The sequence below is a fragment of the Sprattus sprattus genome, assembly GCF_963457725.1.
Source record: "Sprattus sprattus genome assembly, chromosome: 1".
NCBI lineage: Eukaryota > Metazoa > Chordata > Actinopteri > Clupeiformes > Clupeidae > Sprattus > Sprattus sprattus.
Window position 1 is genome coordinate 40,970,051 of NC_137920.1, and position 13,258 is coordinate 40,983,308.

The following is a 13,258-nucleotide window of genomic DNA, read 5'->3' on the forward strand; positions in this document are numbered from 1 at the left end:
TGGCCTTGCCCCACCATACCTCTCCGAGCTGCTAAAACCCTACACTCCTAGCCGTTCTCTTAGGTCAGCTGACCAGCTGTTTTTGGCCACACCCCGTACCAGGCAAAAACACAGAGGAGAACGTGCCTTTGCGGTAGCAGCCCCAAAATTGTGGAACTCTTTGCCACTCCATTAGCCTGGATACCAGCCTGAACTCCGCCCACAAAATTTTTGGTCTGGGAGATTCAGTCTGGAATCGAGTTAGTTGGGAGAGATTTAACGTTTCAAAAAGGTTGAAACGCAATCTAAACCAATCAAATTGTAAGGGCCGCTTTATACGTTGATGGACAGATATAGATAGAATATACCGGAATATACATCGAACAAAGATGGCGCCGTCTCGGGAGCTTAGTGGGACATATTTTATATGATTTAAGCTATCTACACGACTTTTTTATGTCTACATTGACTCGGTTAGTTGTGTATACGCAAAACGAGTGTTGCCGAGGATTTTAGGTCCTAACTAAAGCACTCTAGACCATTATTGATCGGTTATGCTAACGCGTTGGCCAACAAAATCATTGAAACTAATGGTAGCTTCTAGCCTTGAGTGCTAATTAAGTAACGTGAGCAGGCATATCTCAGCAGATATTGACAGCGCATTCATTTTGAAAGAGGAACAGAGAAACGCGATCAAGGCATTTGTCGATTGAAAAGATGTTTTTGCCGTCCTTCCTACGGGAGCAGGTAAAAGTTTAATCTGTCAGATGGTAATACTACGTTGCTCTGATTGGTTCTAGGTATCCAATTCAGCGAAGAGGAATTTTCTTTCCTGGTTCGTTGAAACACGCCCCATAATCACAGCCCAATTGTCCGGTCTCAGACTCATATTCTGACTAGAATTATGAGTATGACATCGTCAGGCTACCACTCCATATTAGGCAAACTACATCCCTGTGTCTCTTTAAAACCTTGGTAAAAACGCACCTTTTTTATTTGGCCTTTGGACACTAGATGGTGTGTTGATGTGATGTAGAAGTGTTGGGTGGGTAATGTGTTTTACTTATTTTATCTCTTTTTCTGTATGCAGCACTTTGGAAACCCATGTGTTTGTTTAAACTGTGCTATATAAATAAAGTGGATTGGATTGGATGTATTGTAATGTGATTCATCTGTGTGTCATTAATGTATGTATTCCCATTTTATTTATGTGTGTCATTAATGTATGTATTGTAATGTGATTCATCTGTTTGTATTCACATTTTATTTATGTGTGTCATTAATGTATGTATTGTAATGTGATTAATCGGTGTGTCATTTATTCCCATTTTATTTATGTGTGTCATTAATGTATGTATTCTAATGTGATTCATCTGTGTGTCATTAATGTATGTATTCCCATTTGAATTTATATAATCGTATTGTCTGTCAGTTCCCTGCCATTCATGCTTCCCATAATCAAGACTTGGCCTTCAGATTGGAATGGTATAATTTCAAACTCACACAAGGGAATCTAGTGACTGTATATATGTGGATTATAATTTCTGATTGTAGTATTTGAAAGGGGAGTCATGGCACACAGCTAAATGTGGAGTTTCTCCTTTTTACTTAATCCATGCATGTTATGTCCCTTTATCTTCAGGATAGATATGACTTGCCCATTTTTTCCCGACAGTACAGATTCTCCCACATTTGCCTTGAGAAATGTTCAACAGAAAAAATACAGAGTTCCCTATAATGAGGAATACAGAGACGTCTCCCCCTCCCCCATCTCTGACACTCAACACATCTATGAGCTGTTGATGAGCCCACAGCCTTCATATTATGTGCTATTTAGGCCATGGATCTAGGAAGCTCACACAAACACTCATTTTTTAGTAAAAGCACTTACTACTGATTGTCAATTATATATTGTACTCACACACAAATCCCAACACACATATACTTGAAAAAACCCTTACTTTAATGAATCAATTGATGTACCCTAACAAGTTATGTTTCAATCCCTACCCCATCACATGTTTCAAATATGATAAAATAATACATCATCTGGTACATCAAATGTTGTTTAAAACTCGTCCAATCAAAATATATTTCAGTTAATCATCCATCATGTATTAGCAGGGCAGCACATCATTTGAATGGAGCCTCTGGTGTTTCTTGAGAGCAGATTTTCGGGGAAAGGCCTTCCCACACTGAGAACACTTATGTGGCTTTTCTCCACTATGTGCAATCTGATGTTGGGTGAGGTCAGGGTTACGATTGAAACACTTTCCACACTGAAGACACTGGTAAGGTCTTTCCCCAGTATGGATCCTCAGGTGTGCCTTGAGGTTAGATGAGTCATTAAAGGCCTTTCCACACTGAGGACACTGATGTGGCCTTTCCCCAGTATGGATCCTCTGGTGTTTCTTGAGGCTAGATGGGTCCTTAAAGGCCTTTACGCACTGACTACACTGATGTAGCTTTTCTCCAGTATGGATCTTCTGGTGTGTCTTGAGATTAGACATTTGGTTAAAAGTTTTTCCACACTGAGCACACTCATAAGGCATTTCCCCAGTATGGATCCTCTGGTGTGTCTTGAGGCTAGATGTACAATCAAAGGCCTTTCCACACTGAGAGCACTGATGTGGCTTTTTTCCAGTATGGTTCCTCAGGTGTCTGTCGAGATGACACATTTGGCTAAAGGTTTTTCCGCATACCGAACACTGATAAGGTTTTTCCCCAGTATGGATCCTCTGGTGTTTCTTGAAATTAGTCATTTGAGTAAATGACTTTCCACACAGAGAACAATGATATGGCTTTTCCCCAGTGTGAATTCTCTGGTGTCTCTTGACATCACCCATTTGAGCAAAGGTCTTTCCACACTGAGAACACTGATGTGGCTTTTCTCCAGTGTGGCTCCTCTGGTGTGTCTTGAGAATAGACAATTGGCTAAAGGCCTTTCCACACTGAGGACACTGATGTGGCTTTTCCCCAGTATGGATCCTCAGGTGTATCTTGAGGTTAGAAGTGAAATTAAAGGTCTTTCCACACTGAGAACACTGAAGTGGCTTTTCTCTGGTATATGTCACCACATGCACAGTTAGGTGTGAGCGATTGTGACATCTGTCTTCATCAGAGTTCCCTCTCTTGTTAGATTGGATCCTTTGAATGTATCCTATAACATTATAAAAACAGAAAAAGTTTAGCAATATTTTCTCTCTTCTCCTCTATCTGGGATGTAATTTTTACAATACAGATACATATTTTTGATATATTGGTAATTTGCTAGAACTTTACATCACTTGGATGGGACTTACGATAAAAGTGTCAACATAGGGCCTCATTCTCGACAGCAGTTGGGAAGACTTTCCGAAGGATTTCAGAAGGAACTCCACTTCGGAAACATTTATGAAAACATTTGTATTCTCGTTATTTTTTTCTTCTGTGCTTTCTTCTGAACTTCAGACAACTTTCAGAACTCGAAATAGCAGTCGTAACTCTACCGGAATCTTCTCAAATGGGGTTCCACGGGCCATCTTGTGGTTATTTGAGGAATCGCGTTGAGGAATGACATTTGAAAAAACTCCGTATTACAGTAAAAGGGTTAACGGCGAATTTGTGAGAACCCGTTGGTGATTGCGTTCACGTCAACTCTACAGACATCCTTGGATTAAAATAATTATGATAATAATAAATACGAGAATATTTGGATCATTAACAATTACGTTTCACATTTATAGTCATAATTATACGAGGTAGTGTTTATTGTTACAGGTCTATATGGCTCGTAGCTTGACTGTTCTCTCCCTTGTACGTCACTTTGGACAAAGGCCGCGTCTGCTAAGAGACTGATTGTGAATGACATGAACACTGCAAATGTAAGTGAATAAATAAATAAACACAAAGCTCAATCTCTAAGAACTACGATATGAATTTATTGCAATTTATACTACTACTGATGGCCAGTCTTCACCCCTATGGTGGCCATTTCGAACGGCAGGACGGACTACAATTTATACTCGTACTTGGGACCGGTCTTCACACCTATGGTGCCTATATTTCGATTCAAAAAAAAAAAAGTGACTACTTAAATGTGTTTTACGGACTTCGGACGTTCAACGTTATACAATATCTCCACCTTATCAATGAACACCTGTTACGAGGTGGATTCGGGAGATTGCGACAGCACACGTTTCTAAAATTGCGTCTCCTAATAAGGAGCTGGCAGGGCGTGTATGTATGCAAATCCACTTTCACGAGAACGCGCATCAACCTTAGAAACTAATCGGAAGGAACCCAGCTGAGAAGACTTCAGCTGCTTAGGAACACATTTTCAAGCGTGCGGGAATGCAGCGGAAGCGTTTCTCTTACGTTGTTTTTGCGAAGTCGTGTAAGAAACATTTCTGAAGAATTACAGAAAAAAGTCGAGAATGAGGCCCATTGAGACTAAATGTATATGTAAACAGACAAACACGCACATGACTTACTAGAGAATACAGAATCCAATAAGTAAGATGTACACAGAGTATTTCTGTTCTCTGAACAGTTCTCACATTATTAAGCACAAGTTAGCCATTCCCTATAATTCAAGTAATGAAAATATAAATAACACAATAAACAAACAACTTACTTGTAGGAGGAGAGTCATCGCAACCATTTTCTATTGAATCAGATTCTTCTTCCTGTTTAATTCCCATTGGTGAATACTCTTCTTCTTTCAAGGTCATGGTGGGTGATGTGTTCATTTCAGTTTTGCATTCATATTCCAGTCCAAGCTTTTCTTCCACTGTCTTGATTGTAGACAAATACTCTTGTAAGAAATCATCAAATTCTTCATCTTTTGTCTCCTGCTTCACTGAAGTAGGCAGTTGTGATGGTACAGTAAATCCGGACATTTCTGACTTCAGTTCTGTTTTGGAAAAAGAAACGTTGTTAAAACTATCCTTCAATTACTGAATACAAGGATATATTGAAAATCTGAGAAGAACTACAGTATAGTTGTACTGCTGGTGAATGACACATACAGAAAACTTCCAAAGCATACCAGTGCCAGCCTTAAAAAGGTGGGTTTAGTAATCTGACTCCACTCTGTGGTGTAAATATATTGCTTCTTCTGACTGACCTATTAGCTTCCTGGATTCAAACCTAGCCTATCACCTGCAGGAGCTTTTGGAATGCAAACTAGCATGACAAAGGATTAAGGGCAGGATTTACATGTCTATGAGCACCGTTTACACGTCTGCTAGTCCTCAGGGTACTGTTCGGCGACGCTCGCTAAGCGGTTTAGCGAGCTAGATTCCAGGCTAAAAAAAGACAACACCGCTTTATCGAGTTCGCCGAACCAACTTCTCATCAATAACCATGGTAATTAATCGCTTAGCACTAACCTGCTCCAGGGCAGGCTAACCAAAGTTTAGCTGGCTAAACTTGCCACACCCACGCCAAAAGGAGGGATCCCATTGACAAGGAGTCATATTATAGTTTGATTAGCATAGGAAGAGTTATTTGCGATCGCCAAGAAGATCCATTTTTCCATCATGATGAGTTTTTGTATGAGCGCTACCGATCCACCCGACAAGAAATAATACATTTAAAAGACCTTCTCGAGTCATTTATTGCATACACCACCGTCGAACATTGAATGTCTTCACTTTTTGTAATGTCGTTGATGCGGAGAAGAACAAAGCACTCATAAGTATATGACATTGGTACATTTGATAAACCCGAAATAAATTTCATTCGCAGACTGAGACGTGTTTTTTAGTTTGCACATGAATAGCCTACTAACGTTTTCTTTGATCCCAGGAAATTTGAGCACATAACCCATCTCCATTACGGAGATATTGGCTAAAGTAGTTTGACCTACTTTAACTTACATCATTGCAAACGTGTCTAGTTTTTGTGCAGTGGTGGATGGTGGATGTGGATAGTAAGGTGGTTGCATGATAAGAAGAGAGAAATAAACACAATTTATTTGCATTGCTTCAATTTATTGAATTTCTTATTGATACATTTTCATTTAGTCATTTAGCAGACGGTTTTATTCAAAGCGATTTAAAACTACAATTCTTACGAAGGTGAGGGGAGTCGAACCGGTGATCACCTGCATGCAAGCCAGACGCTCTACCCGCTGCACCAAAGTCACATGTTCGACACGAGAAAAGATATCACTACTTAAACAGCCTATAGACAGTTTCTTTAATGCTGTTGCAGTCGCGACCGTGTTGAATTTTGACATGATTATGGTCTTGAATTCTTCATAACGCGTTCATGGTCATATCCCGCCTTAGCGGAGAAAAAAATTAGTCTTTTTCTTTGAGTTTAGACTATGGTGCTGTTAAAAAAATCCTGGTTTTGGTTATCGACCTTTCATGCCTTTTAAAGCAGGACGTGCACGCGCAATTTAGCTGATGATTTTAGCATGGGACAAATTAACGAGAGGTTAAAATAAATTAGCGCCCGTCACCAGACGGGCTTGGCCTGTTCTCAATTAGCGAGCTAGTTAATCTCCAGTTGCAGGCTAAATTAATTATCTTAGCTTCAGTTGTACGCCGAACAGGGCCCAGGTGGGCATGGCCATAGCTCAGGCTAAAGAAACTCCACAAAGGAGTGTTGTAGGGGGTGTGAACTGAAAAGTGATGGGGATGGTGGGAAGGTGGGACTGGGCTGGTAAACTGAAGAAAGCCTCTGTTCTTTTCATTTCATACTGTATGTTTGTGTGTGCATTTATGTATGTTTTGTAATAGTACTTAACTTGATAAAAGGATAGGGGATGAATATAATGTCAGACCTGATGTAATATTATAACTATATCTACCCCAGTTGAAGGCACCCAGTGCAACTTTCGAGGCTTGAGACTCGAAAAATAAACATTCAATTTCTAGTCTTTTTTACACGTAGTAAGTTTCAATAACTCCATACCATTACATATCGACATTCAAGGAGCAAAGATGAGACGTCGTTGTGTGGTGAGAACAGATAGAAAATTGTAAACAACAACAATCGTCGGTGGAAAGAGGCCATATTTTCCATTGACTGGAATCCTGCTCTATTTATTGGTGGCATCAATAAATAAAGATTTGGAAAAAAATGGCGGCGATTGTTGTTGTTTACTATTTTCTATCAGTTCTCACCACACAACGACGTGTCATCTTTGCTCCTTGAATGTCGATATGTAATGGTATGGAGTTATTGAAACTTACTACGTGTGAAAAAGACTAGAAATTGAAAGTTTATTTTTAAGCCTCGAAAGTTGCACTGGGTGCCTTTAACATTATCATGTTAGTCTTCTTTTGACTGTTGGTGGCAGAAGTGTATTTTGCTCAGCTAAAAGGTTTTGCAATCCTTTGATTAAGTACCCTAAATTAAGAGCTCAATCGAAATAAATAGAATTCAAATCATTAACCTTTAGGAACCAGTGTTACGGGCCCTGACTGTCCCTAAAAGCGGACCGTCACACCAGTGTGTTTTAGAATGAGGCGTCAGGAGCGTGCTATTGCTTGTGAGAAGTTGTCTTATGGCTGCGTTCAAGGCCATTAAACTCTATTAATTCAATTCAGGAATTTTCGACATTTCTCAAAATGTGAATTCACTGAAATCAATATAGATCCCCGCAGTAACATGTATAGCCTCTGATGTACGTTGACCTTATATTACTATTGTTCCTAGTTCGAATCGTATTCTAGCGAGCCCGCCATTTGTTTGACTTATTTCCTTGTTTGTATGATTGAGTGGGAATGCGTGCGGGCGTGCGTGCGTGTTCTCGCCCTCAGATGTCTTAAAATATGTCAATCCTAAAGGCCGATTTTTACTCTCCGATTCGGTCATAGAGTGATAGAGGTCACCCAGGTGTTAATGCCATCCGAGCCCTCGGAGAGCTGGTCGGAGAGGAACGCTTTTTTCTAACTTTTCGTAGAGAGTCGGATACCCCCTTGGATGTGATTGGTCCACTAACGACATTATTCCCCAACGACATCATCACCCACCGAGTCAATGTCTCTCATAAAAGAAAATAATCGCCAAGTTCTCCAACAGCTGCTCCCAGCAGATTCCAACCACTATGTATAACACTTATTGTCTCTCTACATCTCACTCAAGGTATGTGTCGAACTCACTTTCATTAATCCAGCCTACTGATTTTTGTGTAGCCTCCTATCTTGATCTATTTCTTTTATTCAGACGTTACATAACTTTCATGACCACAAATATAAATTGGCCAGCGATTTAATTTATTTCTTAATGTATAATGGTCGGAGCAAAGCCTCATGGGAAATGGGACAAATCCCGCACAGTTAAACAAACTCCTGCACATAGGAAGAAGGCTGTTATCCTAAATGGGATTTATTTTATTGTCAAAAACGCAAAGTGGAGTTTATTTACCGCCAACAACATTGTATTACAAACACTAAAGGCCAATTTAGGGTCGTTTTAGACGCAGAGCCCTAAGCACGTAATTTACACAAGGAACTTGTTTTAGACAAGTTTTGATTTAAGGTTCGTTTTAGACGCAGAGCCGTGTTGCAAGGCTTGTGAGCCGTGTTGCATGTTGCAAAGCAAATTGACGCCAGAACTGTAGATTTATTTTTGAGTTAAGTAAGCCTATTTATTGCAGCAGGACAAAGGAAAAAAACTTACCGGAGCAAGAAAGTGTAGTGGGCGAAAGGCTTGATGTTATGAATACATGTGTTACACAAAATACAAATGTTGGCAATTCAGTACCAGTGGCGAAAAAGCACATGACGCAAAAGTTTGTTTATTGACATCTTTTAATGACTGCGACAGGCTTTAAAACGATGTGTTTATGAGTTACATTATTCAAAGATGAGGTGGTAAACGGCGAGAGAATCTCATCATGTTGTCAATGCTTGTACCTACAATGGTGCTGGCCACAAGGTAACGGCAGGTTACTGTTAACTTTTGTATATGAGCAGACCGGGCTCATTCTATCAAACTCGCTGGGGCAATTGATGGATTCACGTCAATATGAACTCAATGAAAGATATCACCATGACTCACAAGTGGCGGAAAATGAATATGAAAGTACCTATTTGTTCGTGAATGACCACATTCTCTCCAAACGCCGCGCCTCGCGCCTTTCTGGCGGTTTAAAGGCGGGCCTAAAAGTTTTTGTGAGTTTTTGAAAAGATTTTACCGCGCAAGGGGGGGTTGTGTATCTTACGTGCTTACGTCTAAAACACAGCATAATTCGGCCTTAACAACACACACACATGATGAGAAGGTAGCCTTCACCTGGCGATTCTCTTGCCTTTAATCTTTCACCTTTGACTAATGTAAAACGTCGTTTAAAGCGCTGTTGCCGTCCTTGTGATTATTATTGCCGCGGTAAATTACTTTCAGCACCCACAGCCGTCGTAGAAGTGTAAAGGGCCTGTAAGTACGATCAAATCCTTCTGAATCCGACCACCCGCCCATTTATTTTCGAGGGCGGAGAAGGTCGGAGAAGGATGCAGAAGTGTATTACACGCTTAAAGCGTTGGATTCATGCTTGTCAGAGATGAGAATAACAATGAGCCTGTGTGTGTGTGTGTGGGCTACTACTTGATCGCCAACGTGAGCCAACATTACACACACTGCCACCATCTCCCATTATGCCTCTCAAAATCGCCCTGTCACTATCATTTTGTTCACTACGTCTAGTTTGTGATAAGATAACTGTGTGGTCCAAGTCCTATATAGCATAGGCTACATGACAAAGTTACTACGTTGGCTAGTGTAGAGAAGACATGACATCCGGTAGGCTACAGCAAGTGATTATCAACTTGTATTAATCCCCGTAGGAAAATAATGATAAATAAAATAAGTGGTACATTACTCAACGTTTAGTCATGGCCACCGAGAGCTCGAGTTGAAAATCAGCATTACAGCTGGGATATACAGCACAAGAAATACCTCACGAGCGCGAAAGCTAGTTTAGAAAAACTTCCCCCTCAGGATACGCATAGCTTTAGCCTCATCATTAGTGCACACAAACTGCGCAAACACCTTCTCACATTACAATCACTTGTCCATCACAAATCATACTCACAACCACAACATGCCACAGTTTGAAAAACATAGTGACTGATACCGGCATCTCAGTCATTCATTCATTTTTTTATTATTCTTTATTTCAGACACCAAGTTCCATATAAAGTAACAGACATACAATTATAATAAATAAATAAAAATAGAAATAAAGAAAAACAAAAAGATACAACACACATAATACAGTGCATTAAAAAGTATGAAGACATTTGTGCCAATGTCGTCTTAAGTTTGAGGTAAAGCGATAACAGCTCTTTAGAGGGTTGACCAGAGCCTCTACTATGCAGTTCTCAGACTTGTCCAGTCGACACATGAAACCATACATCAGTTTTCTCAAGAGCGCCTCACAAGTTGGTACGTGCTTAGAAACAAACAACTGACGAGCACTACGCCACCTAGGCACATGAAGCAGCAATCTAAAAGCATCATTGTAAGCTACTTTCAGTTTCTGTATACTCCTTTTCCTGTAATTAGACCACAAATGAGCAGTGTACATTGGTGTTATGTAGGTTCTAAACAGGGAACATTTAACCGAATCTGAGCACATAGAAAACTTTCTTAATAACATATTGGCCTGAGAATATATTTTGCAGCGCTGTCGATATACAGCCGCGGAAAAAATTAAGAGACCACTTCAAAATTATCAGTTTCTCTGGTTTTACTATTTATTGGTATGTGTTAAAGTAAAATGTACATTTTAGTTTTATTCTATAACCTACTGGCAACATTCCTACCAAATTTCAAATAAAAATATTGTCATTTAGATCATTTATTTGCAGAAAAATGACAATTGGTCAAAATAGCAAAAATGATGCAGTGTCTTCAGATCTCGAATAATGCAAAGAAAACAAGCTCATATTCATTTTTAAACTACACAATACTAATGCTTACACTTAGGAAGAGTTCAGAAATCAATATTTGGTGGAATAACCTTGATTTAAAATCACAACTTTCATGTGTCTTGGCATGCTCTCCACTAGTCTTTCACATTGCCGTTGGGTGACTTTATGCTACTCCTGGCGCAAGAATTCAAGCAGCTCGGCTTCTTTTCATGGCTTGTGACCATCCATCTTCCTCTTGATCACATTTCAGAGGTTTTTTTATGGGATTCAGGTCTCGAAATTGGGCTGGCCATGACAGGGTCCTGACCTGGTGATACTCCATCCACACCTTTACTGGCCTGGCTGTGTGGCATGGAGCATTGCCCTGCTGGAAAAAACACTTCTCAGAGTTGGGGAACATTGTCAGAGCAAAAGGAAGCAAGTTTTTCTTCCGGGACAACGTTGTACTTTGCCTGGCTGAGGTTTGTAAAAGACCATAAGGATTGAAAAAAGCGGACTGGAGGGTCTTCTAGTTCGTCTTCTCTGATGAGTCCAATTTTCAGCTTTGCCCAACACATGGTCATCTGATGGTTAGACGGAGACCTGGAGAGGCCTACCAGCCAGAGAGTCTTGCACCTACTGTGAAATCGGACTCATCAGAGAAGACGAACTTAGAAGAACCTCCAGTCCGCTTTTTCAATCCTTATGGTCTTTTACAAACCTCAGCCAGGCAAAGTACAACGTTGTCCCGGAAGAAAAACTTGCTTCCTTTTGCTCTGACAATGTTCCCCAACTCTGAGAAGTGTTTTTTCCAGCAGGGCAATGCTCCATTCCACACAGCCAGGCCAGTAAAGGTGTGGATGGAGTACCACCAGATCAGGACCCTGTCATGGCCAGCCCAATTTCGAGACCTGAATCCCATAAAAAACCTCTGAAATGTGATCAAGAGGAAGATGGATGGTCACAAGCCATGAAAAGAAGCCGAGCTGCTTGAATTCTTGCGCCAGGAGTAGCATAAAGTCACCCAACGGCAATGTGAAAGACTGGTGGAGAGCATGCCAAGACACATGAAAGTTGTGATTTTAAATCAAGTTTATTCCACCAAATATTGATTTCTGAACTCTTCCTAAGTGTAAGCATTAGTATTGTGTAGTTTAAAAATGAATATGAGCTTGTTTTCTTTGCATTATTCGAGATCTGAAGACACTGCATCATTTTTGCTATTTTGACCAATTGTCATTTTTCTGCAAATAAATGATCTAAATGACAATATTTTTATTTGAAATTTGGTAGGAATGTTGCCAGTAGGTTATAGAATACAACTAAAATGTACATTTTACTTTAACACATACCAATAAATAGTAAAACCAGAGAAACTGATAATTTTGAAGTGGTCTCTTAATTTTTTCCGCGGCTGTATATCGTTGTCATCAGTCCAATCATCAGAAATGACATGGCCCAGATATCTTATTTCCTCACGGGCACCAAGGGGACTGCCAGATAGATAAAAGGTAGGGAAGGTTAATTTCCTATCCTGATTACTTCTGACTATCATTATGTGGCTTTTCTTTGCATTATATTTAATATCATGGTCTATGCCATACTGAGAGCACACCCTAAGCATCTGTTGCAGCCCAGCACTGTATGGGCTGAGTAAGACCAAATCATCTGCGTACATCAGATGATTGACAATAGATTCCCCTATAAGACAGCCTGTATTTGTCTTATTCAGCTGGCTTGATAAATCGTCCATATAAACATTAAACAAAAAGGGAGATAAAATTCCTCCTTGTCGAACTCCGTTGCCAACATAGAAAGGAGCTGATACAACATTGTCCCATTTAACATGAAAAGTTTGATTGGCATACCAGAACACCAAAATCCTCACAAGAGGTTTAGGGACACCTCTCGCTAGCAGCTTCATAAACAGTTTTTCATGACAAATTCTATCGAAAGCTTTGGAAGCATCAATAAAGCATAAAAATACAGATGAATTTAGACTTTTGTACCTAGAGACAATCTCCTTCAGAGCATAGATACAGAGATCAGTACCATGTTTTCTTTTAAAACCAAACTGATTGTCAGCAGTCAGAACATACATTTCCAATTTCATTAATAGAATTCTCTCAAACACTTTAGACAAGATACTGGCTAATGCAATGGGTCGATAGTTGTCTTTGCTGTTCAGTTTACCAGACTTATCCTTAAGAACAGGCACTAACAGCACTGACATAATAGAGTTCGGTAGAACACCATGAACCATAATTCCAGTAAGACACATGGCTAGTAATGGACTGAGTCTATAACTGGCATTTTTTAGATGCTCTGCAGAAATGCAATCCATACCACAAGCCTTGTTGTTGTCAAGCATGTGGATGGAATCATAGATATCTACTGATCTAACTATCATGTCTGCTGAGAGACCTTTA